Below are 24,288 nucleotides of genomic sequence, written 5' to 3'. Positions count from 1 at the left end.
TTTTTATCTCCTTTATAAGGTTTTTATAGACTTCTCTCTGCACTTTGTTGCTTGAAGGATCTCTCAGGTAATCTCGTTGCCCTCCAGCTGCTACTAAAATTAGCTTGTCTTTGGTTGTCAATCTTGCTTCTGAAAAAAATTCTCTTCTTAAGTCCATCATCATTACCATTTTTTTTCTTCTGTATCTTGGAATCTGGGGTAGAGCTCCAACTCATCGAATTCCTTTCTCCATATTCCCTTCTTTCCACTTTCACCCACATTTGCTCCATTAATAAATCCATCTATTGTCTTGTCTTTATCTTCTATATCTTCATTCTCCCCTTTAATTTTTGGGACTCCAACCCCATCATCTTTTGCTGTGAGGAAGACTAGTCTTTCCAGCCTCTTCTCAATTATCCCATATCCTTCCAATAGATTTTGAATTCCAGCCAAGATATTTTGGAATTTTAAGGTTTCCTCATCTGAATATTGATCCATGTTTCCAAAAAAGAAGAAAGAAAGAAAAAGAAAAAACTAATAGCCACTGCGACTCTAGCCTTCCAGGCCTCTTTTATTTTATTTTTATTTTAGGTTGACTTGAACACAAGTTCTTTTATGCTCTTCAAAGGAGAAGAGTTCTATTCCCCCCCTTTTTTTTCCCTTGCCAAAATAGTTCTCAAAGGCACCTGTGAAACAATTCATGCCCTTTCCCTGTAAACAGTTTCTGTAAACAAGTTGCAAACCCTTCAGCTACAAAGTCAGTGAAATCAAAGAAGGAAAGATAAGAGATATGTTGCTTCAAAAACTCCAGCCTCTGATCTTCGAGTAGCAGTGTTGCTACTTTTCACTTTATAATATTTATCTCTGGCTTATAGGAAACAAAGTTCTTTAGATTTCTTTTAATAACAAGTAATAGGAAGAATTGTTAAAATAAGAAGGAAGATTTTAATCCAGAAGTCAAGAAATAAAGCAACAAAAAGCAGAAGAAAAAAATCAATCTGTTCACTTTAAGAGGAAAAATAAGAAATGTTGCGAGCACCTCAATCCACAAAGAATAGTTACAAAGAAAAAAAGCTTTGCAAAGCAATATGAGTTAATTTCGCTGCTCAATTCTTTTGCTTAAGGATCTAATTTGCCTTAAAAAAAATTCTTTGGGCAGTCTTTCACAAAATAGAAAAATACCTCACCAGATGGACTCACTTTCTCTTTTCACTTCCTTCCAGACCCATCCCGATTTCATCACCTGGGGGCTGCCTGTTTACTGCCGGCTTGAAGCACTTCCCCTGGGTCGATCAGGGACTTTGCGATGTCCCTGAGACCAGCAAGACTTCGTCTTCCTGATCACCATCTCTACAGAACAGTTTAGGTCTCAATGGACCGTCCAGCGGCAAAAGTGTCAATGGCAGTCTCAGAGTATCAAGACAGCACATTGTGACATCACAACATTGGCTCCTCCTTCATCTTCTTGAAATAGACAGGACTTTGTGAACTTTGGAAAAAGTTTTGTTTCCTTAATGGACTTTTTTTCCCCAGCAAAATTTATTAAAACAAACACATCTGTCCTTGTTTACGAAATCATGTCTGCTGAACATTTTGTGCAAGATACCACTGGCCAATATTGTTGTTAAGCCTGAAGTTTTCAATGTCCTTATGACTATTTAATTGACATTAAAAAGGATCAATACTGGCAAAGGGGACATGGTGACAAGAGGGAAGACAGGCTTTCTTTTTCTTCAGATGCAGATGGACCCCAAGCGTAACTATAAATATGTGCAGAGAATATTGCTTTCCATTCTACAGAGTTGGACACATGGGACAGACAATGTAATAATACAGAAACCCATGTTGTTTGTGGAGGGGGGGCGGAACCAAGATGACCTTCATAAAAATGAAGTCCTTTTTTTCTGCTCGGGAATGCTGAAAGATTTGTATTTACAAAGATGCTAGGGATTTAACTTAACATCTGGAGTCATCTGAATAACGAATTTTAAAAGTCAAGGAAGATAGTTTCAGTGTGTCATCTCAGGTTATAAAGGCATATGCATATATATAGCTACCGTTTTATTTGTTAAATGCCAAAATATGACATTTATGACTATGTGGCAGCCTTACACAAACCTCTCAAATGACTTACACTTCCCAGAGGGTTGCCAGTGTGTTAATAGTATTGTTGCATGTGCAAAAAATTCTTCTTTGTGATTGTCATACAGATGGGCGGGAGGAGGAAATAGAAAGCAGAAACCTATGTACTGTACCCTACAATAAATGCAGTTAATGTTTAAGCCACATGGGGCTGAGCTGATGGAATTAATTTTAATTTTCTGTCTATCAACAGTTTACAAGAAGAAAATGGAAGGAGTTCTGATGAATAGATTTGCCAAGCTATGAGAGGAAAGAAAAGTATATCATTGTCACTTAGGTAAGCCCAACTTTTGATGACTATTTGAAAGACACTTGTGTGGAAGAACATCAGTAACACTTTCCAAAACATAATTTATCCTCTGTAGAAACATGTTCTGTTCTTGTTCCTAACCTTTATGGCCCCACTAAATTCCTTTGCCTTCCTTTTAGAAAGCTTTACCTTGTATGACTCTATAACAGATGTGGAAAAACTCCCTATTTCTGATTTTAATGCTTCTGAGCGAACTATATTCTATTAATAGATGTTGTGATCAGTATTTTTGAACTCAAGGAAGTATTTAGACTGTCTTGGAAAATTCTTGACTCACATGTAACAAATGTGTCTTTCATTCTGACTAACATTATTTGTGCAGAATTACATTTAACAAAACAAGGGATCATACAACATAGAACTTGAACCAGTGGTGAAATTCAGCATTTTTTACTACCAGTTCTGTGGGCATGGCTTGGTGATGGGATCCTGTGACTGAGTGGTGTTGCCAACTTGATGTCACTCATGGCCACACCCACTCAGTCACATGCCCCCACCTCTACCAAGCCACACCCACAGAACCCAGTAGGAAAAAATGTGTGTATGAGTCCATTCACAGCAGAGCTGCTGCTCCCTTTATGATCCTCCTTGGCCCCTTCCCTCCCCGGGGTCGAAGTACCCTAAAGGGACAGGCTGCAGCAGCTCTACTGTGAATGGAGGGAGAAATATTCAGATTGTCTCTGCTGCATTTAATGTTGAATTCTGTGCCAGAGAAAATCCGAACGTTTTTCCTCCATTCACAGCAGAGCTTCTGTTCCCTTTATGGTCCCCCCCCCCAGCCTCCTCTCTTCCTGGGTCTACTTTAAAGGGACAGGCTGTAGCAGCTCTGCTGTGAATGGAGGGAGAAATATTCAGATTGGGTGGGTGGGTTGAGTGGCCAGAAGAGGTGAGCAGTGACAGGGCGACCAGGCAAGCATGGGCAGGGCCACCAGGGACTTTTGCCACTGGTTTGGAGAACTGATGCCAATCATCCCTGCTGGTTCAGCCAAACTGGGCCAAACCGGGAGGATTTCACCACTGACTTAAAAATAGCAAAATCTCAATTTACTAACTATACTATACACTGCTAACCAATGTATAAGGATATCTTTGAGTTTCTCACTTTCAGTTTTGGAATATTGTATCAATTACTGCTCTATTTTTCTACACTCATATTTTATTCAACAATTTTATCTTCCTACTATCTTTCTATTATTTTTCTTAAAGATTCCTCTTATTCCCTATTTAGTAAATGCTAACTTCAGTGCTAGGAACACAGTGGCTCAGTGGCTAAATTGCTGAGCTTATCGATCAGAAAAGTCAGCAGTTAGGCGGTTTTAATCCCTAGTGCTGCATAACAGAGTAAGCTCTGTTACTTGTTCCAGTTTCTGCCAACCTAGCAGGTCGAAAGCATGTAAAAATGCAAGTAGAAAAATAGGAACCACCTTTGGTGGGAAGGTAACAGTGTTCCAGCACCTTCAGCATTTAGTCATGCCGGCCACATGACCATGGAGACATCTTCGGATAGTGCTGGTTCTTCCGCTTTGAAAAGGAGATAAGCACTGCCACCTAGAGTTGGGAACGATTAGCACATATGTGCGAGGGGAACCTTTACCTTTACCTTTTAACTTCCGTGCTAACAAAGGCCTTTTTAAGATTCTGAAAAGATGCATGAAGTAAGATGTTCATTTAATGCCTCTTCTTTTGTCACATATGTGCCAATGTAATGTTTTTTCAATGTTTCATTCTGGAAGCCATTTGTCCCCTCAGTTCTCCTACAACATTTTCCATGGCACTAGCCTATTAACTAAATTGTATCCTCAACTGTTTTGAGGTCTGTTATTTTGGACTTGCAAAGAAAGAAGAAAAGACAGTGAAAAAGCTTATTTTGTCTAAGAGGGCAGTAATACTTACATCCTTTTTTTAAAAAAAAATTATTTTTTTATTTTCATTTTCATACACTCACATGTATACTGTACATAACCAATGCCATACAGCATTAAACAATAATTGCATCAATTCCTCTTGTCAACAATGCCCCAGAGAATAGAAACCCAATATAATTCTTCCGCTCTCCATACACCTCTTTCTTCCACCACCCTCCAACTTTCTATCTTCCCTCCATCATCCCCCTCTACCCTTCTTCCCCTCCCCCTCTACCACTCCTCTCCCCACATCTACTCCCTCCTTCCTTCTCACCTCCCACCCTCTCTCCCATCCCTCTCTACCCATCTTTCTTCTTTCCCACTCCTCCACTCCTTGGTGTATTTCCGCTACATATCAATATACTTGGCCTATCCTATTTTTAAAGAGAAATTTTAAAAAAAGGAACAGTATACATGTGAAATCACATTACATTGAGATCTAACACATCTTGTCTAACCTAATATAAATCTGTCCCTCCCCTCACCCTCCCCCCCAACCCCCCACATCCTTCCCCCCCCCAACTTCCCAGAACCCGTACACGGTATAGATTTTTAACAAACACAGTCTAAAATATATTGAAGAGAAAAGAATAAGAAATTAATAACATCTCTAAATTGAGCTTAGCTCCTTCTTGCTAAACTAGCTTTAAACAACTTAAATCATTCCTGGTCTTAAGCATAGGCTATCTGGAATTTCTTAGTCCCGTATTTATTTTGTATATAATCAATCCATTTTTTCCAGTCTCGTTTATATCTCTCATTTGAGTGGTCTTTAAGATATGCAGATATTTTAGCCATCTCGGCTAAATTTGTAACTTTCAATGTCCATTCTTGAATTGTAGGCAAGTCTTCCTTCTTCCAATATTGCGCCACCAACAGTCTTGCTGCCGTTATTAGGTACAAAATCAAATTAATCTCTACCACTGTAAAGTCCGTACTTATACCTAACAAAAATAGCTGAGGAGTAAACTTTATCCTTCTTTTAAAAATATTTTGCATAATCCGCCATATTTTTATCCAAAATGCCTTAACCTTTTGGCAAGTCCACCATATATGGAAATATGTAGCATCGAGAGAACCACATCTCCAACATTTGGGTTGTAAATTCGGATACATAGAAGCCAACTTTTTAGGATCTAAATGCCATCTATAGAACATCTTGTAAAAATTTTCTCTCAGGTTTTGAGCTTGTGTAAATTTCACATTTCTTACCCAAATTCTTTCCCATGTATCCAACATTATGGGTTCTTCAATATTTTAAGCCCATTTTACCATACAATCTTTAACTAATTCTGTTTCTGAATCCATCTGTATTAATACATTATATATCCTCTTTATATGCATTAAACTTTGGTCTCTTATTTGTTTAAGTAGATTATCCTCAACTTGGATAAAACCAATTTTTTGATCTATTTTCCACCTGGCCTGTAATTGCCCATATTGGAACCATGTTCGAACTGCATTCTCCTCTCTCAATACCTCTAAGGATTTTAGTTGTAGTGCCCCCCTTTCCAAGATGAGGAGCTGTCTATAAGTAATTCTATCCTGTTTTTGTGCTATATTCATATTTTCAATTGCATGTCTAGGAATTGCCCACATGGGTATCTTGTCATTTAGTTAATGTTGATATTTTTTCCAGACCCGCAGTAAAGCATTTCTTAAAATATGACTTTTAAAATTTTTGTCCAATTTTTTGTTGAATAACAGGTAAGCATGCCAACCATATACCAGATCATACCAATATTCAATATCCTGTCATTGGTTAAATCGATCCAATCACTAATTACAGATAATACCACTGCATCGTAATATAGTTTTAGGTTGGGTAGTTTCAAGCCTCCCCTCTCACGTGCATCTTGCATTATTTTCAGCTTTCCCCTCGGCTTCTTTCCTGCCCATACAAATTTATTGATACCCTTCTGCCATTCTAAAAGATTCGCATCTTTTTTGAGTATAGGTAACATTTGGAAAAGAAATAAAAATTTTGGTAAAATGTTCATTTTCACTGCCGCTATTCTACCCAGAAAAGATAAGTGCAATTTCTCCCATTTTTTCATCTCTATCTGTATACTATGCCAGAGTGGTTCATAATTATACTTATATAATTTCCCATTTGAGATTAAAATATTAACTCCAAGATATTTGACCTTTTTGACTACCTCACATCCTAACATTCCTCCTAATTCTTCCTTTTGTTTACTATTCATATTTATAGCTAATATTTTTGTTTTCCCTAGGTTTATTTTAAAACCAGACACTTGACCGTATTGATTAATCATATTCATTAAAACCATACTGGATTCCTGCGGTTGTTCCAATATTATGACAAAATCATCCGCAAAAGCACGCACTCTGTATTCTTTCTGCCTAATCTTAATTCCTTTTAGACCATCCAAGCCCCGTATTTTATTCAACAATACTTCCAAAGTTATAATAAACAATAGTGGGGACAGAGGACAGTCCTGTCTTGTACCTTTTCCAATTTGAAAAGAGTCTGTTAAGCTTCCATTGACTATGATTTGAGCTGTTTGCTGTTGGTATATTGCTTTAATTGACTGTAAAAAACTGTCTCCTATCTGCATTTTTTGCAATATCTTCAACAGAAATTGCCAATTAACTCGAGCAAAGGCTTTCTCAGCATCCAAAAATATGAACGCAGCAGGAATTTGATTGTTCTTTCCCAAATATTCTAATGCATTAATAACTAATCTAACATTACTTTTCATTTGTCTCCCTTGTATAAAACCTGTTTGGTCAGCGTGTATCAATTGTTGAATAACCAGCATTAACCTATTTGCTAATATTTTAGTAAAAATTTTATAATCTACATTAAGTAATGAAATAGGTCTATAGTTTTTGGGTTGAGTAGTATCTTGATCTTCTTTGGGTATCAAAGATATAAAAGCTGTCTTCCAAGATGGAGGCACCTTGCCTTCAGTTTGAATCTTATTAAATAATTCTCTAAGAGGTTCTACCATTTCTGACTGTAAATTTTTATAGTAAACCGCTGTCAAGCCATCCGTACCTGGTGCCTTCCCTGACTTTAATTGCTTAATTACCTGTAGAATTTCCCCCGAGGTTATTGGTTGATTCAATTTTTGCCTGTGCTCTTCTTTAATTAAGGGTATTTTTTCTTTATCTAAATATTTGTCTATATCTAAACCATTAATTTTATCCCCCTTATACAACTCTGTAAAAAATTCCCGAAATGCCTTTTGAATCTCCTCCTGTTGAAACACCTCCTTCCCTCTATAGGTCAATTTAGATATATTTCGAGATTTCCTTTTTTTTCCTAATCTGATAAGCTAACCATCTGCCAGGTTTATTTGCATTGCAGAAAGTATTGTATTTTGCATATAACAAACTAGTAGCTACCTGGTCAGAGATCAACATATCAAATTGAGATTTTAATATGGCAATTGCTTCCTTGACTTTTGTATTGCCTGGATTCAATGTTAACTCCAGCTCTTTCGTCTTAATTTCCTCTTCCAATTCTATTCATTTTACCCCTTGTTTATGTCTTTGTGCTTTATTTATATTTATCAGTACTCATCTCATATACGCTTTGCTTGCATCCCATACGAATTCCATAGGTGTACCCTTATTCATATTAAAAACAAAGTATTCGGTTAGCAACTTTTTACAATCATTGATATACTTTTCATATCTAAATAAGTTTTCATTCAATCTCCAAGACCTTCTTGTGTGTACCCCCCCCCTCCCAATTCCATCCAAACTGGGTTATGATCCGAAAGGACCCTAGCCGCAATCTTTGTCTTCTTCACCCTAGAAAGCAAATCATTAGTGATTAGTATGAAATCAATCCTAGAAAGGGATTGATGTCTATCAGAAAAGAAGGTAAAATCATATTCCTCTGCATTTCTTTCTCGCCAGATATCTCTCAGTTCAAAGTCATCCATCATGTCAAAAAACGGTTTGGGTAGCTTTGCTCGCATCTTAGTATTTGGGCGAGAAGTCTTCTTATCTCTCTTAGTGTCTATCACACCATTCCAATCACCCAATAGTGGTTGTTGAGGTTGTTGCCTTTTAGCTTGTTTCTCCATTCATCTAGTAATCATACGGCTAGGTCTTTGTTCCATAACACCTTGCGCTTCTAGGAGAGAGAGATGATCCATCTTATCTGGTAGTTGTGTGGTTTGCTGTCTGTCCTGTCCTTCTTGTGGTCTTTGTCCAGGTCCAGATGGTGCAGGATGTCCAGCCATCAAAATGTTATGGTAAAAATCTTGGGCTTTCCATACGGAGTTGAGACGATATCTTTGCCTATCAAATGTAAGTATAATGCCAAATGGTGCATCCCATCTGTACTGTATCTGGCGGTTTCTAAGTTCTTCAACTAAAAAAGCATAATCTCTCCTGGCTCATAGCATTTGAGGTGGCATCTCTTTCAAAACAGTCAGGTCTTGACCCCCAATTTGGAGCTTAGTGTTATAAGACTCTTGTAATATTGTGTTTCTGAGCTCTCTTGTAGCGAAATATATAACAATGTCTCGAAGGAGCTGCTTCTGCTTTGCAAGCCAAGAGTTAACACGGTAAACTTTATCGATTTGCCAGTCAAACTTAGCCCCCAGTCTTCCCACCAGACAATCAAAAGCTTCTGAAAGAAATGGTTTCAGGTTCTCCTGTTTTTCTTCACGCAACCCCCTTACTCTTAATGCCATTTCCATTTGCCTGTACTGTATCATAATAATTTCTTTTTCAGCATTTTCAACTTTTTGTTGCACTACCTCTGTTTTCAATGTCAAGTTGATATTAGCTTCATTAAGATCCTCTAGACTATCTTCAATTCCGGAAACATGTTCTGTCAGTACAGTTACAAGCCCCAGCATTTCATCTTTGATTTTAACAACCCTGACATCAATTTTATCATACAACTCCTCTTTAAGTTCTTTTATTTCCTCTTTTATCTCCTGTTTTAGCTCCTGTTTTAGCTCCTCTTTAAAGTCTTTAAGTTTGCCTTCCACTTTAATTGTCTGGGTGTTGAGAGCCTCATTTAATTCCCTCAAGAAGAATTCTTTCATTAGGAAATCTCCAGCAGGGGGCATGGAGAACGGAGGCTGCGACTTTGTGCTAGGTATTGGAGATGTGCTCCTGGGGCCTGAGGGGAGGTTTCAAATTAGGATTTGGTTTTGAGGCCATTCCAAGTTTTATCTTCAAGCAATTAATAAAACTCTACTGGCCCACTCTACAACTATGGAAAAAGATACTGAATCTCCCCCTTTATTTTGAAGTTTTGAGGCTCGGTAGGACTTTGCAAAAGGTTTCAGAAAATAAGCATTGTAACGAGACAGTTCAGCATATTCATCCATTTTAAGTGTCTCTAAATTAGCAAAAATTAACGGAAGAAAGAAAGTCTTGTAAAAGTGAAACTAATTAGTAAGACTCTGCTGGCCGGCTGTGAGGCAGAGTAATAAATCACTCCTCTCCTTTGAAGTTTTAAAGCTCTGTAGAATTTAACAAGGAGAATAAGAAAATAATCATTGTTACGGAAGAATCCAGCAGGCTCATCGCCATTTTAAATGCCTCTTTTAGTAGATAAATTTACAAAAGAAGATCTTGTAAAAAATGAAGCTAGGATTTGGATAAACAATTAAAGTCCTCGCATACGAGCTCAGCTCATATTAAAATCAAATAGTTCAAACTTTGATCTGAGTGGGAGGATTCTTACTTTGTACTGCACAACGGCAGTTGGAGATTCCCAGCACGGATGCCGTTCTGCCTTTGGCTGGCCCCCCTCTCTCCGCAGACACAGAAGCTGCAAAAATCAAAGGGCATTTGCACAGCAGAACTAATCTTCTTCCCTTCTTGCCCGAAGAGTAAGAAACCTGTTAGACGTCTGATAGACGATCATCTAAATAGATACGCGACCAGGAACTTGGGAGCAGCTATGTTAAGCTGCTTCCATCAGTAAGCTCCGCCCAGGAAGTCTCATACCTCAACTGTTTTGAGGTCTGTTATTTTGGACTTGCAAAGAAAGAAGAAAAGACAGTGAAAAAGCTTATTTTGTCTAAGAGGGCAGTAATACTTACATCCTTGATGTCCAATCAAAAAAAGGAGCCACCTTTCATTGGCATTACCAATGCAAGACCCAGCTATTGCTGACTTCAGCATTAGCATCCTGTTTTGTCAAATTCTATAAATATCTGAAAGGAAACCATTTGGCTTTTCTGCATGCAAATTTATTAGGTAAGTGACAATCTCTAATTTCATTGGACTTTATTGCCAAACTCCTCTCACTGTATGGCAAGGAAAATTACACACTCTTTATAAGTTAATTCAGTTAGAATTTTTTTTAAAAAAAACCCACTCAAAGCAGCATCACATCATAAGGCCAGCTCACATATGTAAGTTCGTCACTTATTGACCAGAGCATCTGTTGTCATTAATCATTCCAACCATGTGACTTTCACCTCCATAGAACAATAGGCCACTTAGCTTTGGTTCTAAGCACAGAACGTCACTCAATATATGTATCATAAACTAACATGATGCTCAATCAGCAATAAAAGGACCCCAAGGCAGCCAGCTTTTTTCACCCAGCAGCAGATGTCTAAGCAAGAAAAGTCCAGCTTGGAGATTAACTGCTGCATTCAGACAAATGACCAAAGTTTGAAACATGGATTGTATGGCTGGGGCCCCATTCTCTTGGTCTTCCATAAAGGCAAAAAACATGGCTGTGCACCCTTGTTTGGAGTGTGCAAAGGAGTATGCAGCCCTGGGTCTGGCTGGTGCCTGATAGTCTTCCCTCAACTTTTAATCAATTTTTAACATTCTGTGGCTAAATTTTACATATTGTTTTCTATGCTGTTAGTATTTTATTGTAAACCACTCCCCCCCCCCAGAATCTATCTGTGAGAAAGATGGGTGGTTCTTAAATTAAAAAAAATATAACTTTGTATATATAAATCATTGACATAATTCATAGCCTAGCAACCCACTTCATAATTTACCCGTTATATATTTCATCAATCTCTTTTCCTTATAGTTACGTGGTTTGAAATTCATTTTTCCTCTTCTAAATTATTGCCTTGCTAAATGTTTGCAAAACTACCTATTGGTCCACCAGTCAAGGTGAGCTAGCAAGATGTGACTGGCTTCAAAGGAGCCAGAAATCAAAGAGAGGAAGCATATTCAGGTCAATGAGCAACAAGTGGGCCGAGAGCAATTTCCTTTTGTTCTTTTTGTCAACTAAATCTTTTCCAAACACTCGGCTTTTACTGGTTTGAATGTCACCCTATTATTATTTTTCTGTGGGAACAGACATTTTTTAGGCTCAGCTGTGCCTATGTGATGCTCTCTCTTTGGGCCTTCAGGCCAGCAACGGCAAGAACTAAGGGCAGGAGCAGCTGAAGCTTTACTTCATCAAAGGAAACATTCTTATTTTAGCTCGTTGCATTTTTCCCATTCATTTCATTTGGAAATTCATTTCTCTAGGCTCCTGGACTATTTATTGGCTAGCGATTAAGTAAATCTATAAGAAAATGATCTCGATTAAAAATGGTAGAAAAAAATTCACATGGGCAATACCAGTTTAAATAAGATCAGCAAACATGTAAACAAGGATGGAGGGGAAGAAACTCTGAAGTTCTCTAGAGTCTGGAAAACCCAGAATATTATTCTCTATTTTGGATCTTTTATTTGGCCCTGATGCCAATATTGTGTTTGAAACTCATCAATAGTGTGATTTGGAATTTTGTTCATGAAAAACAAGAAATAATTTATCATTTCCTTCTATCCTCCATAAAAATGGTTGTGAAGAAAATCACATAAGGAAAATATGTGTTGCAAATACATTATCTTCTGTTGGGGGGAAATTATATACATATACTTTACATATCTATAAGCACAAATGACCATTAAGTATTATGGATCATCAGATTCTGGCATAACTTATGAATAAATTATATTTGTTGTTGTTGTTAGTTGCGAAGTTGTGTCTGACCCATCACGACTCCATGGACAATGTTCCTCCAGGCCTTCCTGACCTCTACCATTCTCTGGAGTCCATTTAAGCTCATGCCTACTGCTTTGGTGATGTCATCCAGCCACCTCATTCTCTGTCATCCCCTTCTCTTTTGCCCTCAATATTTCCCAGCATTAGGCTCTTCTCCAGGGAGTCCTTCCTTCTCTTTAGGTGGCCAAAGTATTTGAGTTTCATCTTCAGGATCTGGCCTTCTAAAAAGCAGTTAGGATTGATATCCTCTAGAACTTACCGGTTTCATCACCTTGCAGTCCAAGGGACTTGCAGAAGTCTTCTCCAGCAACCATAGTTCAAAGGCCTCAATTCTTTGGTACTCAGTCTTTCTTATGGTCCAACTTTCAAACACATACATTGCAACTGGAATTGATTATACGCACTAGCCTTAATTATATGCACTAAATTATATTTACCTCTTTGCAAAAGTTTTTTAAAATAATGAACATAAGCTATTATGTAAAGATATTTCTTTGCAAAGAATCTACTCAAAATTTCATATTCTTGCATTATAATTACAAGAATCTTGCAAAATCATTTTTGCAAATGCATGATAGAACAAGAATAAATTAAAAGAAATGTATTGAACAGTATTTGCTTGGATACTGTCATAGCTCAAGACTCAGACTCTCACTCTGAAGAAGCTACTTCAACTGAACTAATGGACTGTCAGCCTAAGAAAACATTAAACCAGGAATTACCTAAGGATGCTATCAAACATGGGCCTCATGGTACAGCATTAGAATCTGAGTCCTGGGCTATAACAGGTGTCACATTCACAGTAAGCTATTCAATTGACACCAATAGCAAGATTCCATCACTTCTATAGCTACTTCATATTTCATAAACTGTATAACATTTGTGCATGGTTATGTGTTCTTATTAGTATCCTTTAATGTATTCCATTTTTCCATTGATCCAACTCTTGTTCCTTCCAGTAGTGCATCATGGACAGATGAAAAAATAGTGATCAGCTACTAACATGTCCCTCTTGTGCTTCTCTTGCCACATTTGTTTTTCACAGTGAAGAAGAAAATAAGAAGAAATTTCCAAGCAACTGACTACTATTGCTTGACAAATCATATCCCTGAACCCGAAGAACAACTTTGAAGGAAAGGGTCTGGACCATGTGTTAGAAATATGCAGCTACAGATTTATTGCACTAGACATTTTAAATGATGATTTAAGCTATATTGACATCTGTGTTTGATAAGAGATGTAGAGTAATGTTAATACGTAAAATGAGGCAAGTAATATTCTCACTCAATGAAACATATTCCTATTTTTGAATGCTTTGCTCAAGATATATTTGCAGCCATATAAACAATACATTTGATGTTAAAAAAAATAACCATATCCACTAGTATTTAATCAGTGAGTAAAACATACAGACCTAACATGCCTTTCCTCATGCAAATATATCACACCATTTACCCATTACATCTTTAAAAACAAAGCAAATGTGATCTCTATCGACAATTTTAAGATGTATTTTACAATTTAGAGAATGTATCATTCTTTTAACACATTTTTAGGAGCACTCAATTGAATTTTCCCTTTTCTCAAAAAACTTATTGAAAGAATCTATTGCCACTAACATGATCTATAATTACATATCATAAGGCACAATCTGTCTTTATCTCTGCAAATGTTAATGGTGGTGACAACATATGAATGTTAAACAGCATAACACAATTGTATAAAAAAATGCTTAAAACTGAAAGTTTAAAAGATTGTAATGAAAAATCCTTACTTATATTGAAAACTATAAAATCTAATAAAAAAAGTTTATTTGCCTGCCTGCTTCAGTAACAAGCTTTTGTCCCATTTCACAATGTATTTTTACAGTATTCAAGTTGAAGGATTTTCTCTACTCCCAACACATTAGCAATGGAAATAAAACCTACAATCATGAGAAAAGCCATCAATCATTTCTAGAGCTTACTATCAAATACTGCAGAGGAACTACAAAAGACACAAGATAATTCCACCAGACTGAAAAATGACAGATTCAAGAAAGATGAAAAGAAATTTATAGTGGCTGCACATACTTTCATTACTTTAAAATGTGGTAATTGCCAGTAGCTTATATTGCTTAAAAATGTATTTAGACAAATCTATCTGAACATAAAGCAATCATTGTCTTAAATACAATGAAGTATATATACAGCTGGCTCCAAAAGCATATACCAAACATGTTAATTAGTGGTTTCTCAACGATCTGGCCAAAGATATTCAAGTACATGTAATAAAGTTTGCTCCTAGATCCATTATTCTTCAGTATGTTCACTAATGATAAATAGATCGATGTTTTTCATATTTGCAAGTAAAACATAATTGGATGGGACAACTAATATTTGAAGTTTGAAATAAAATTCAAAATCATCTTGCCATAAAGATTTACTTATCAACATATTCATTCATTTATTAACACAATTTATAATGTGACTTTGGGTAGTGTATGGTGCAAAAACAAACAGTAAACCAAAATCAAACCAACAAATCTAAACCATATAATATTAAACATATATAATAAATAAATAAATATAAAATCCAAAATATAAAATAACACCAAGTATCATAATATAACAAACGAAAGGACCCACTTACCTGGCTCCTAATATTTGGGGGACATGGGCCGAGAGCAACAAAATAAAATGTAAAATTATTCAAATTCAGAAATATAGGATAAGGGAAACTTGCCTTTGTATTGTGGTAGAAAAACTTACCTAAAACACTAACCATAATTTTACTAAATCTAGCAATTTACAGTGCATCACTGGTTATCAAGATCAACTAACAAACAAAGACTAGGCTACAGAGTTCTCTTATAGGATATATATATATATATATATATATATATATATATATATATATGTGTGTGTGTGTGTGTGTGTGTGTGTGTGTGTGTGTGTGTGTGTGTATGTATATGTATATGTGTATTTGCATACACATACACACACACACACACACAATTATAAAGAAGGAATTGTTTATAATTGATATGGAATATTGATAGGGTACAGAGGAATTTGGATTCCTTTGTGGAAGAAGTACAGAAATTCCTTTGTACCCTATCAATACCTCATATCAGTTGTAGACAATTCCTTGATTATAATAAAGCATATGTATGCTTCAGGGGTGGGTTCCTCCCGGATCGCCCGGTTCATGCGCACCGGTTGGTCGGTGAACCCGGAAGTAATTAACTTCCGGGAACACCGGTACCACTCCTGGCCCCTGTTGCTGCAAAGTGGCCTTGCCGACAAGGCAGCACGATCTGCTCGGCATGTAGAAACAGCAAAAGAAGGAAAAGGAGAGGAGTTCTAAGCGGGGCTTTTCAAACAACCTCCTCTTCTGTCCCTTCTTTTGCTATTTGAACAAGCCGTGCGGGCTGCACTTCCTTGTCCCGGCTGCCCCGCTGCCCATGCGCGCCTATGTTTCCGGAGCCCATCCATCACCCCCATGGAAAACATAAGCATGCACACACAGCCTGCACAATTACAGCCCTGGAGAGAGGAGACTCTTGGAAGGAAGCCAGAGGCAGCGGGGCAGCTGGGTCCCTCGCCCTCAGAGGGACGAAGGGCCAGTTGGAACAGGGGCTTTGGTCCTGCTGCCTCTGGTAGACGAAGCTTTACTGGCCCGCGGCGAAGATTCCATCCCTCATCCTGGAGCCATTGGTCTTGGGATGTTCTGCGGAGCCCCCCAGGGAAGAACGCCACTGCCAGGTACTTTTAACCATATATTTTGCCCCCATGTCTGCAAAATGCTGCAAAAAAACATGAATACAGGCCAGTTGTTGAGTGTTTCAAATGTTATTGGAACACTCAACAAGGTAACCACAGTATGTGTGTGTGTGTGTCTGTTTATGTGTGTGTGTGTGTGAGAGAGAGAGAAAGAGACAGACAGACAGACAGTCAGACACAGAGAGAGAATCACATAGAGAGACACAGAGGGAGGGAGGGAGATAGAGGCAAAGAGCCACACACACACACACACACACACACACACACACACTCACAGAGAGAGAGAAAGAGAAAAGAAGGAAGAAAGAAAGAAATAAAAAAGAAAGAAAATGTGAGAGAGAGATGAAAGAAAAAAAGAAAAAAGGGACAGAGAGACAAAAGGAAGGAGAGAGAGAGAGAGAGAGCACATGGCCAGCAAGCCACTCCCACCAGGTCACATGGCTGGCAAGCCACTCCCACAAAGGAGGCCACACCCACAGAGTAGGTTCAAAAAAAAATTGAAACCCACCACTGGTATGCTCTGTAATTCAGGTTATTTAGCCTTTGAAAAATGTAAATACAATGTGCTGGTGGTTATTCTAATAGTTTGATTCTGCATCACTATTATCATCATATTTGAGAGTGTTGCTATTTATTGAAACATATAATCTGGGAATCAAAAGCCATTCATTGATGTTAAAAAGATTATAAATTTTGAAGTATATATTACAAGAAGCTGTGGCATGCATAAGATAGTTTAGCAATTAAATCTATTGCACCTAATTGTATTGGCCTTTATATTATGTGCGCAAGTAAAGACATCTAACTTTCATAGATCCCCTCTTTAATTTATATTCATATGTAAATTAATATAAAGACAGAGATGCTATATATAGGAAGAAAGAATGAGAGAGTAGATAGAGATATAGATGAGGAGGGGGAGGGGGAGAGAAAGAGAGAATAAAATTTCAATCTCTTCACTGTAGGGCACAAAGAAGAAAGATAGAATTACACAAGACTCATTCAAGATGTTTTTAATGCAAGGATTAGGGCTAAAATGCAAAATCTTGGAAATTATAATCTGAATTTTCATCCCTCATTTATTTGTGAATTCATTAATGTTTAAACTTTAGGATGCCTCAACAAAAATATAATGCCTTTATTGTAGAAAATAGTTGTTCTTTATCCTGCTTGGTGAGATTCCTTCTTCAGTTTCCAGTTCTCAACACACTAAGAAGGATTCAGCACAATTAGAATAGGTTTAAAAAAGGACAGTGAGGATGATCGGGGACTAAACTAAGTCCTATGAACAGTGATTGAAGGAATTGAGTATATTTATCTTTGAGAACAGATGGTTGATGGGGCAATAAGAACATTTTTCAAATACCTCATGTGACACAGAAGGTCAAGACTTCTTTATTTATAAGGGCAAGATAAGAGACAATGGATTTGAACTAGAGCAGTGGTTCTCAACCTTCCCAATGCCACAACCCTGTAATACAGTTCCACATGTTGTGGTCATCCCCAACCATAAAATTGGTGTCTCGGTTCCTAAGACCATCGAAAATATGTGTTTTCCAATGGTCTTAGGCAACCCCTGTGAAAGGGACCCACAGGTTGAGAACCACTGATCTAGAGGAAGATACTCAAACTGAATGTTAGAAAATACTTCCTAATAGAACATTTTGAAAGTGGAATCAACTACCAGACAGCTGGACACATCTATTGTCTTCCTGGCAAGAAATCAGAAATATTTTGCCATTGTCTTCTTCCAATATTTGTTTTTAATTCCCCTGCATAATTTTTGGCCCTGGATTTCCTGACTTGGATATATAAATCTTGAAGTATATTATTTCACAATAAATACCTGATTAATGTAAAGTAGTTCCTTCACTATATTTCACTATGAGTTGTGATGGGGCAGTAGTTAGTACTGCATGCTAACTCACTGCTCACTGCTCACTCCAGGATTTTGATTCTGAACAACTCAAGGTTGACTCAGCCTTCCATCCTTCCATGGTTGGTAAAATGAAGACCCAAATCATTGGGGGCAATATGCTGATGCTACAAACTGTTTATAGAGGGTTGTAAAGCACTATGAAGTGGTATATAAGTCTAAGTGTTATTGCTATTTCCTACCTTTGGAGTGTAATTGATAATTTATTTGTGAATTTATACATTGTTCCTTTCTCCAGAACCAATTCATCTATTCATTTAAAGAGAACACAACAATTTAGTTTTCATGACTTGCCATACAGTTGTAGAAAAACAATGAAAAATGTATTTTATGCCAACCTGAGTGGTCCCAAAATGTTCATCTGAGGTTCCTCACCCAACACAAATATCATTTTATACTGTGTGTGTGAATCCCATGAACATATAATCCATAAATATTCTTGAAAATTGTATTTTAACCACATACTTTAGCCCTCTACACTTCAAAAACTTTTCAGAATATAAATCTATCACATTTATTCCATGCCATGAATAAAAAATAACAGCTCCTATAATACTTTTTGAAAATATTAAACAATATTTTATTAAGCTCCATCCTGCAGAAAAGCTCTTATTCTTGGTAATAAATAAAATAATATGTTTCCAAAAATAGTAGTTGTTTTCAGCTGACAGGACAAGAAGCTCAACTGTGCTAAAAGATCCTAACATGGAAAAGAACTTGTATGTATATTAAGAGAACAGATGTTTGCCCTAGTTATCAAGTTTCTTCTGAAATTTCTTCCATTCCCTATATAAAAATGGGATTGCTCTTATGAATTGTTTTCAGAGTTCACCCATTATCATTCTGAATAATCTTACGGCAACGGGGCTGAAATCTAGTATATGCCTTCTGAGTTTGAAGACTTGAAGAATTAGAAGTCAATTAATGTCAAATAATCAGAACATGTTATAATGTCTTAAACTGAGCAAGTATAAAAAAATGTAGAATTCAGTTCTCAAAAGCTGGGGAATTGTAGGAATTGAACTCCACATTTCTTAAACTTGCTAAGGTTGAGAAATATAATTATAACATCAACTCCACAAAAGAAGTGAGTAAGTTAAATGTGGGAATGTGAAGGAGATAATCTGAAAACACTTGAGATTCTTAGTTCATTTTTTTTGTCTTTCTTTGTCTTTTCAAAAATGGTTGTGCTGATGATGAATGCAACACTATAAATTTGAAGTGTGTTTATCCCAAAGTGCATAGCTAAATGTCTTAGATGAAGATGAACAGCTTTCAAATGGTGAGGAAGTATAAATGGATTTCCAGAAAATTTGCAGACCTCAGGAACCTTTTGCACTTCAAATTTCAGATGCAGACCTCAACAACTCACTAAAAGTTGCAAATGACCAGCTGTCTGCAAAGAGTATAAAACCTTCCATTCCCTACCATCCAGTCAGAGCTGAAGCAGCTTCTTGGATGAGAACTGAAACATCTTCAAAGAAAAACCAGAAAGTCCAGTTGCCTAAAAAGCATATTGGGAAGTTTCTTTCCTAATGTTTTTTTTTTAGGAGAGTTAGTCCACTAGCAGCCAAACTGGGGTGTGAAGTGTATATAGACTATCAGTTATCATCAATGCTCTTTTTGCACTGATTTCAATAATTAAAAAGAGGATCATATCTGGTGGGAGATCAAATTTTGTTTAAACCAGAATTTTTTCTCCTAGGCATAATACCAGAGGGGTATAAGAAAGATGTCCTTTACCTAATTATACGTGTACTAACTGCGGCACGTATAACTTATGCACAATATTTGAAAAAAGAAAATACACCATCAGAGTTAGACATACTTAGAAAAATGTTGGCCTATGCAGAAGCAGTTAGGCTCACCCTTGAACTAAAAAATAAAGGGGAATTGGAATATTTTGAAGTCTGGAACAGATTTTATTATTGGTATAAGACAAGGTGACAAGACTGGAACAAACTGTAAATAATGTGATTGGATAGAAGGATAGATAATGTATTAAGTGAGCTAACAGTTACTGGAAGAGATTATTTGTATATAATGTGATTGTATGGTCACTTCAACTTCACGATGCTGCACTCTTTTAAATGTGAAAACAATAAATATATATATTATAAAAAGAGGATCATATCTTTTTTAAAGTGAAAATTCCATCATCAGTGATTAAAGTATAATTTTAATTCAATGCACAATTGGTGCTCATTTTCTATTTTGTAGAGATTTTTTAAATACAAACATCTCAGCAGGCATGCATATTTTTCAAATCAGGTGTTTATTTAAAAATAGATGAAAAAATAGACTCTTCTATACTTTCACATTTGACAATATTTTCTTTTAAACAGCCAAACCTCATTCAGCAAGCCATTGAAAAAATCAAATCTACTATTCCTCTCATTCATCTGTTACACAAATGGTTGTTCCTTGTATCTGTGCATATAAAGACGATTGAATTTTGTGCATATTATTCTTTGCCATCAATACACTTGATAATACTTTTCTCACTCATATTTTTGAACAGCATTCTCAAAAGTAAATCTGTTAGCATACATAAGTTTCTTTATTTCTATTTATTCAGAAGAACTTGTTTTGGTCATTGGATTATTTGTAAAAATGTCTACAGCAACGTTTACTGGTGACAGCTTTAATGGCTGGTACCTGTTGGATAGAGTTGAGCTTCAGGTTTTAATGGTCTAGACCACATATTTCCTGATGTTTCTTTGGCAATTTTGACTGGTATTTTCAGAGGCAAGTGGTCTGATACACAGGCAACTGAGCAGGGTTTGACTAGGCTCCTGCTTTTTTATAGCCAGGTGGTCTGACTTCTGACTAGTCTTTAACCAAGCAACCAATGTGTATTGCTAACTTTCTATACAGGGGTGGGCTTCAAAAATTTCAGCAACAGATTCTCTGTCTGGTTGCTGGGTGGGCGTGGTCATGGTGGATATGGCCTAGTTGGCTCCTGCACCATGGCAGGGAGCTGTTTTGCCTTCCCTAGGCTACAGTGGCTTTCTTCGAGCCTCTGGGAGGGAGAAAACTGCCTCCCCTGGGCTCTGGAGGCCCTCCTGAGCTTCTGGGAGGCCCATTTTCCCCCTCCCCAAGCCTCTACATGGGCCCTGCATTTACTCTCATTCAAAACAGATGCATGGAGGCTCCTGGGGGGTGGAGGGGGGCAGAGCTAGCTAGGGGTGGGATTTGGAGGTTCTCTGAACCAGCCATGATGTTAGCTACGGGTTTTCCCAAATCTGGGTGAACCAATAGCAGCCCACCCCTGCTTCTTCAGCAACTAATTTCCCGTGTATCAATAATAGCCATTATGTTTTCAAAAATGCAGTCATATTGCATATTAAAAATATCAAATGTTTATAAAATAATAGTATACTTTCAGATTCTCCCCCATTTGGAGGCTTGGGGATGGAGAAAAAACCTCAATAACTGAAAATATAAGGACACACAATCATATAATCTTACACAATGATGAATAGACTAGTTGATAATATGGATGCAATATTGAAAGACTAATAAATCTCTCAAAATTGCTATTATCCCAATTTTGTAAATCACGCACAAGACTACAAAATATTATAAGATTTGAAACTTTCAAAGGATTTTAATTGTGAATTTGCATGTGTGTTCATTTCTAGGCCATTGCACCAGCACTGTCTGATGAGGTTTCTATGGTCATATGGCTAGCATGACATTACACTATAGCGCAGAAAGTATGGTGAAACATGGAGTGATGTTACTTTTCCATGGAAGTGGTACCTATTTATCTACTTGCATTTACATGCTTTCCAACTGCTAAGTTGGCAGGAGTTGAAGCAAGTGACAGGAACTCACTCTATCACGCGATGTTAGGACTCAAACCGCTGGATCACATACCTTCTCTGGCGACATTTAAGCCACTGAGCCATTCATCTCTGTGTAGGCAGGGATAAATTGATATTCTGTGCAATGATTTGGAATGTTTTAAAACTCAATAAAAAGAATCTCAGGATTTTTTCAGCTTAAAATAATACTATCTTACTTTTTCTATGCAATGATGCATACCTTTAAAACCACTTCTTTAAAATCAAATAGTGGCTTAGGAAGCGATATTGGGTAAAGCCTTCTCTTAGCACTCATATTAGGCAGTAGCATTAAGAACTTAAGAAATTCTATAATGAAAGAGTTCAAAGTTCAAAGAATCATAGAAATTAGTTCAAAGAATCATAGAAATTAGTCATTTAAAAGGGTTCTTTACACCTCACGATTCCCTGTGGGCATTGTACAATAAAGCTTTCTCTTCTTATATCCTTTGTTTTCCTGAGCTGTAAATATTCTTTGAAAAAAGTGATTCCATCCCTTCCCCTGGGAGTCCTGCTTCTAGTCTAACAGATTCTATTGTCGCTCACTTTGCTTCTGATATTCAGTTTAATAGTTGCTGCCAGAGATTGACAATGCCACTAGCAGTATGTCACTTCCATTCACAAATTGTTTGGTGGCTAAATGTAATATTGCTGCCATTATGTTGTGAAATGCATAATTATTTTTAATAAACTGAAATTATATGAATCAGCATTTATATATTCTTAATATCCTACAGAAGGAATGTTTTGTGAGGGATATTTGGTGGATTGTCTCTTTTTTTATAGCATCTTACACAAGGGGGCTATGTCAAAAGCTGAACACAACAAAAAAATCCATCAAAGAATGTAAAATAACTTACGAAAGTTTTTACGAAAACTTAGCTTTCTTCTCACAAAAAGTGATGGGAATGAAACACCTATGAAAAACCTATGTCTGACCAAAAATACCATGTCCCAATAAAAATAAGGCTCATTTAAACTTCATATTTTAAACAAGTATTCCTCTAAGAAATATACTCCTACATTAAAAAAAATAGCATGTCAAGAAGAAATTAAATTAGGCTACTAACCTTTTTCATAACGTAACAGAATTGCAATGTGTTGTGTTGGACAAAAACTTCTCAAATATTTTAAATATATCTCTCTCTCTCTTTCCCTCTCTCTCTCCCCCGCTCCCTCCTTCTCTCTCTCCCCTTCAAATTTAAAAAAAGTATTGAAGCAATGTTCATATCATTCTGTTTCTGGATTATTATGCAATTTATTATGCTCAAATATGGATGTGAGAATTTCACCTACAGATTAAGCCAAATAGAAACATAATCCTACAGTAGATTATGATTTATAAACTTTACAGATCTTATAATTATACAAAGAAAGTGCCACAAGGATGCAAACTTCATATCAGATTGGGAAAGAGAGAGAACATCAATTTAGGCTTCTTTCTATCAAACCAGGGAATTTGTGTGTGTATTACAGGAAAGTAGAAAGGAGAGAATATTAAGAATGTTACTTTTAAATTTATATTTTTATTTAATATTATGTGACATTAACAGGGAAGTCATCTGTCAGTTTCAAGTGAAGTATTATCAAAAGGTTAATGAAACTCAGTTGTTTATTGCCAACTCAGGATGGGGCCAGGGATGACAGGAAGTCTTTGCCCCAAAATTTGGGTGGAAAAGGGTAGGGAAAAACAAGCTGGAGGATGGGATCAATGTTCCCTCTAAGGTGCGCGGCTGCGTGGCCGCGCACATGGCAAAAAAACTAATTTTCTAATGTCACAGGCTCTGGAAGCTGAGGGGCCTCAGATTTTCTGTCCTGGTTAGGATTAGCATGGATGCGGTGGGTGGGGATGGCAGCAGGAACTTATGCAGCACGGCTGGTCTCCTAGGACCTCCTAGGCACCGGCTGCGCCACTCAAACTACCATCAATCACCCCATGTTCAGCAAAGCAAGCCCGGGGAGGTCCTTTGTGGGCAGCCAGTCCTAGCCACTTGCGCCCAGTGCTGCAGCTGTAGTGGAGCCCCAAAGCCCCTGCCGCCACCGGAATATCTGCTGCCGCGTCCTCCTCCTCCACTAGCACTGCCGGATTTGCCACCCGATGCTGCGGCTGGGGTGAAGCCACCAAAGCAATGTTCCCTCTAATTTTTTTTCTGTGTGAGCAGAAAAGTATAGTGTTTGAGCGGCACATTTTCATGCCTGAGCACCTAAATTTTTTTCACAGATGTCACCTAAGACAATAACAAAATCAGTATTATTTGAAACTCAAAGTTATGTTTATTCAAGGTACCTGTTTAATTAAAAGTGTTATATAATATCAGTATCACTTAACAATGCTCCTGCTTAGCAACCAAAATGTTGGCTCAGAAACTCTGGCATTTGAAGCATGCAAGTTTTTGAGTTTCAAATAATACTGATTTTGTTGTTGTCTTAGGT

At 37.1% G+C, this 24,288-nt stretch overlaps 1 long non-coding RNA gene across 1 annotated transcript; it reads left to right on the top strand.

Moving 5' to 3' along the window:
- Positions 1-1,307: 1,307 nt before the first annotated feature.
- On the top strand, positions 1,308-14,125 carry LOC116510019. The gene is made up of 2 exons (XR_004255595.1): positions 1,308-2,398; positions 13,353-14,125. It is a non-coding gene; the product is annotated as an uncharacterized LOC116510019 (long non-coding RNA).
- The last annotated feature ends 10,163 nt before the right edge of the window (positions 14,126-24,288 follow it).

The sequence above is a fragment of the Thamnophis elegans genome, chromosome 6 (assembly GCF_009769535.1).
Source record: "Thamnophis elegans isolate rThaEle1 chromosome 6, rThaEle1.pri, whole genome shotgun sequence".
NCBI classification, from domain to species: domain Eukaryota; kingdom Metazoa; phylum Chordata; class Lepidosauria; order Squamata; family Colubridae; genus Thamnophis; species Thamnophis elegans.
The sequence above is the reverse complement of the archived record's forward strand: the minus strand, read 5'-3'. Positions and strand labels throughout refer to the sequence as shown.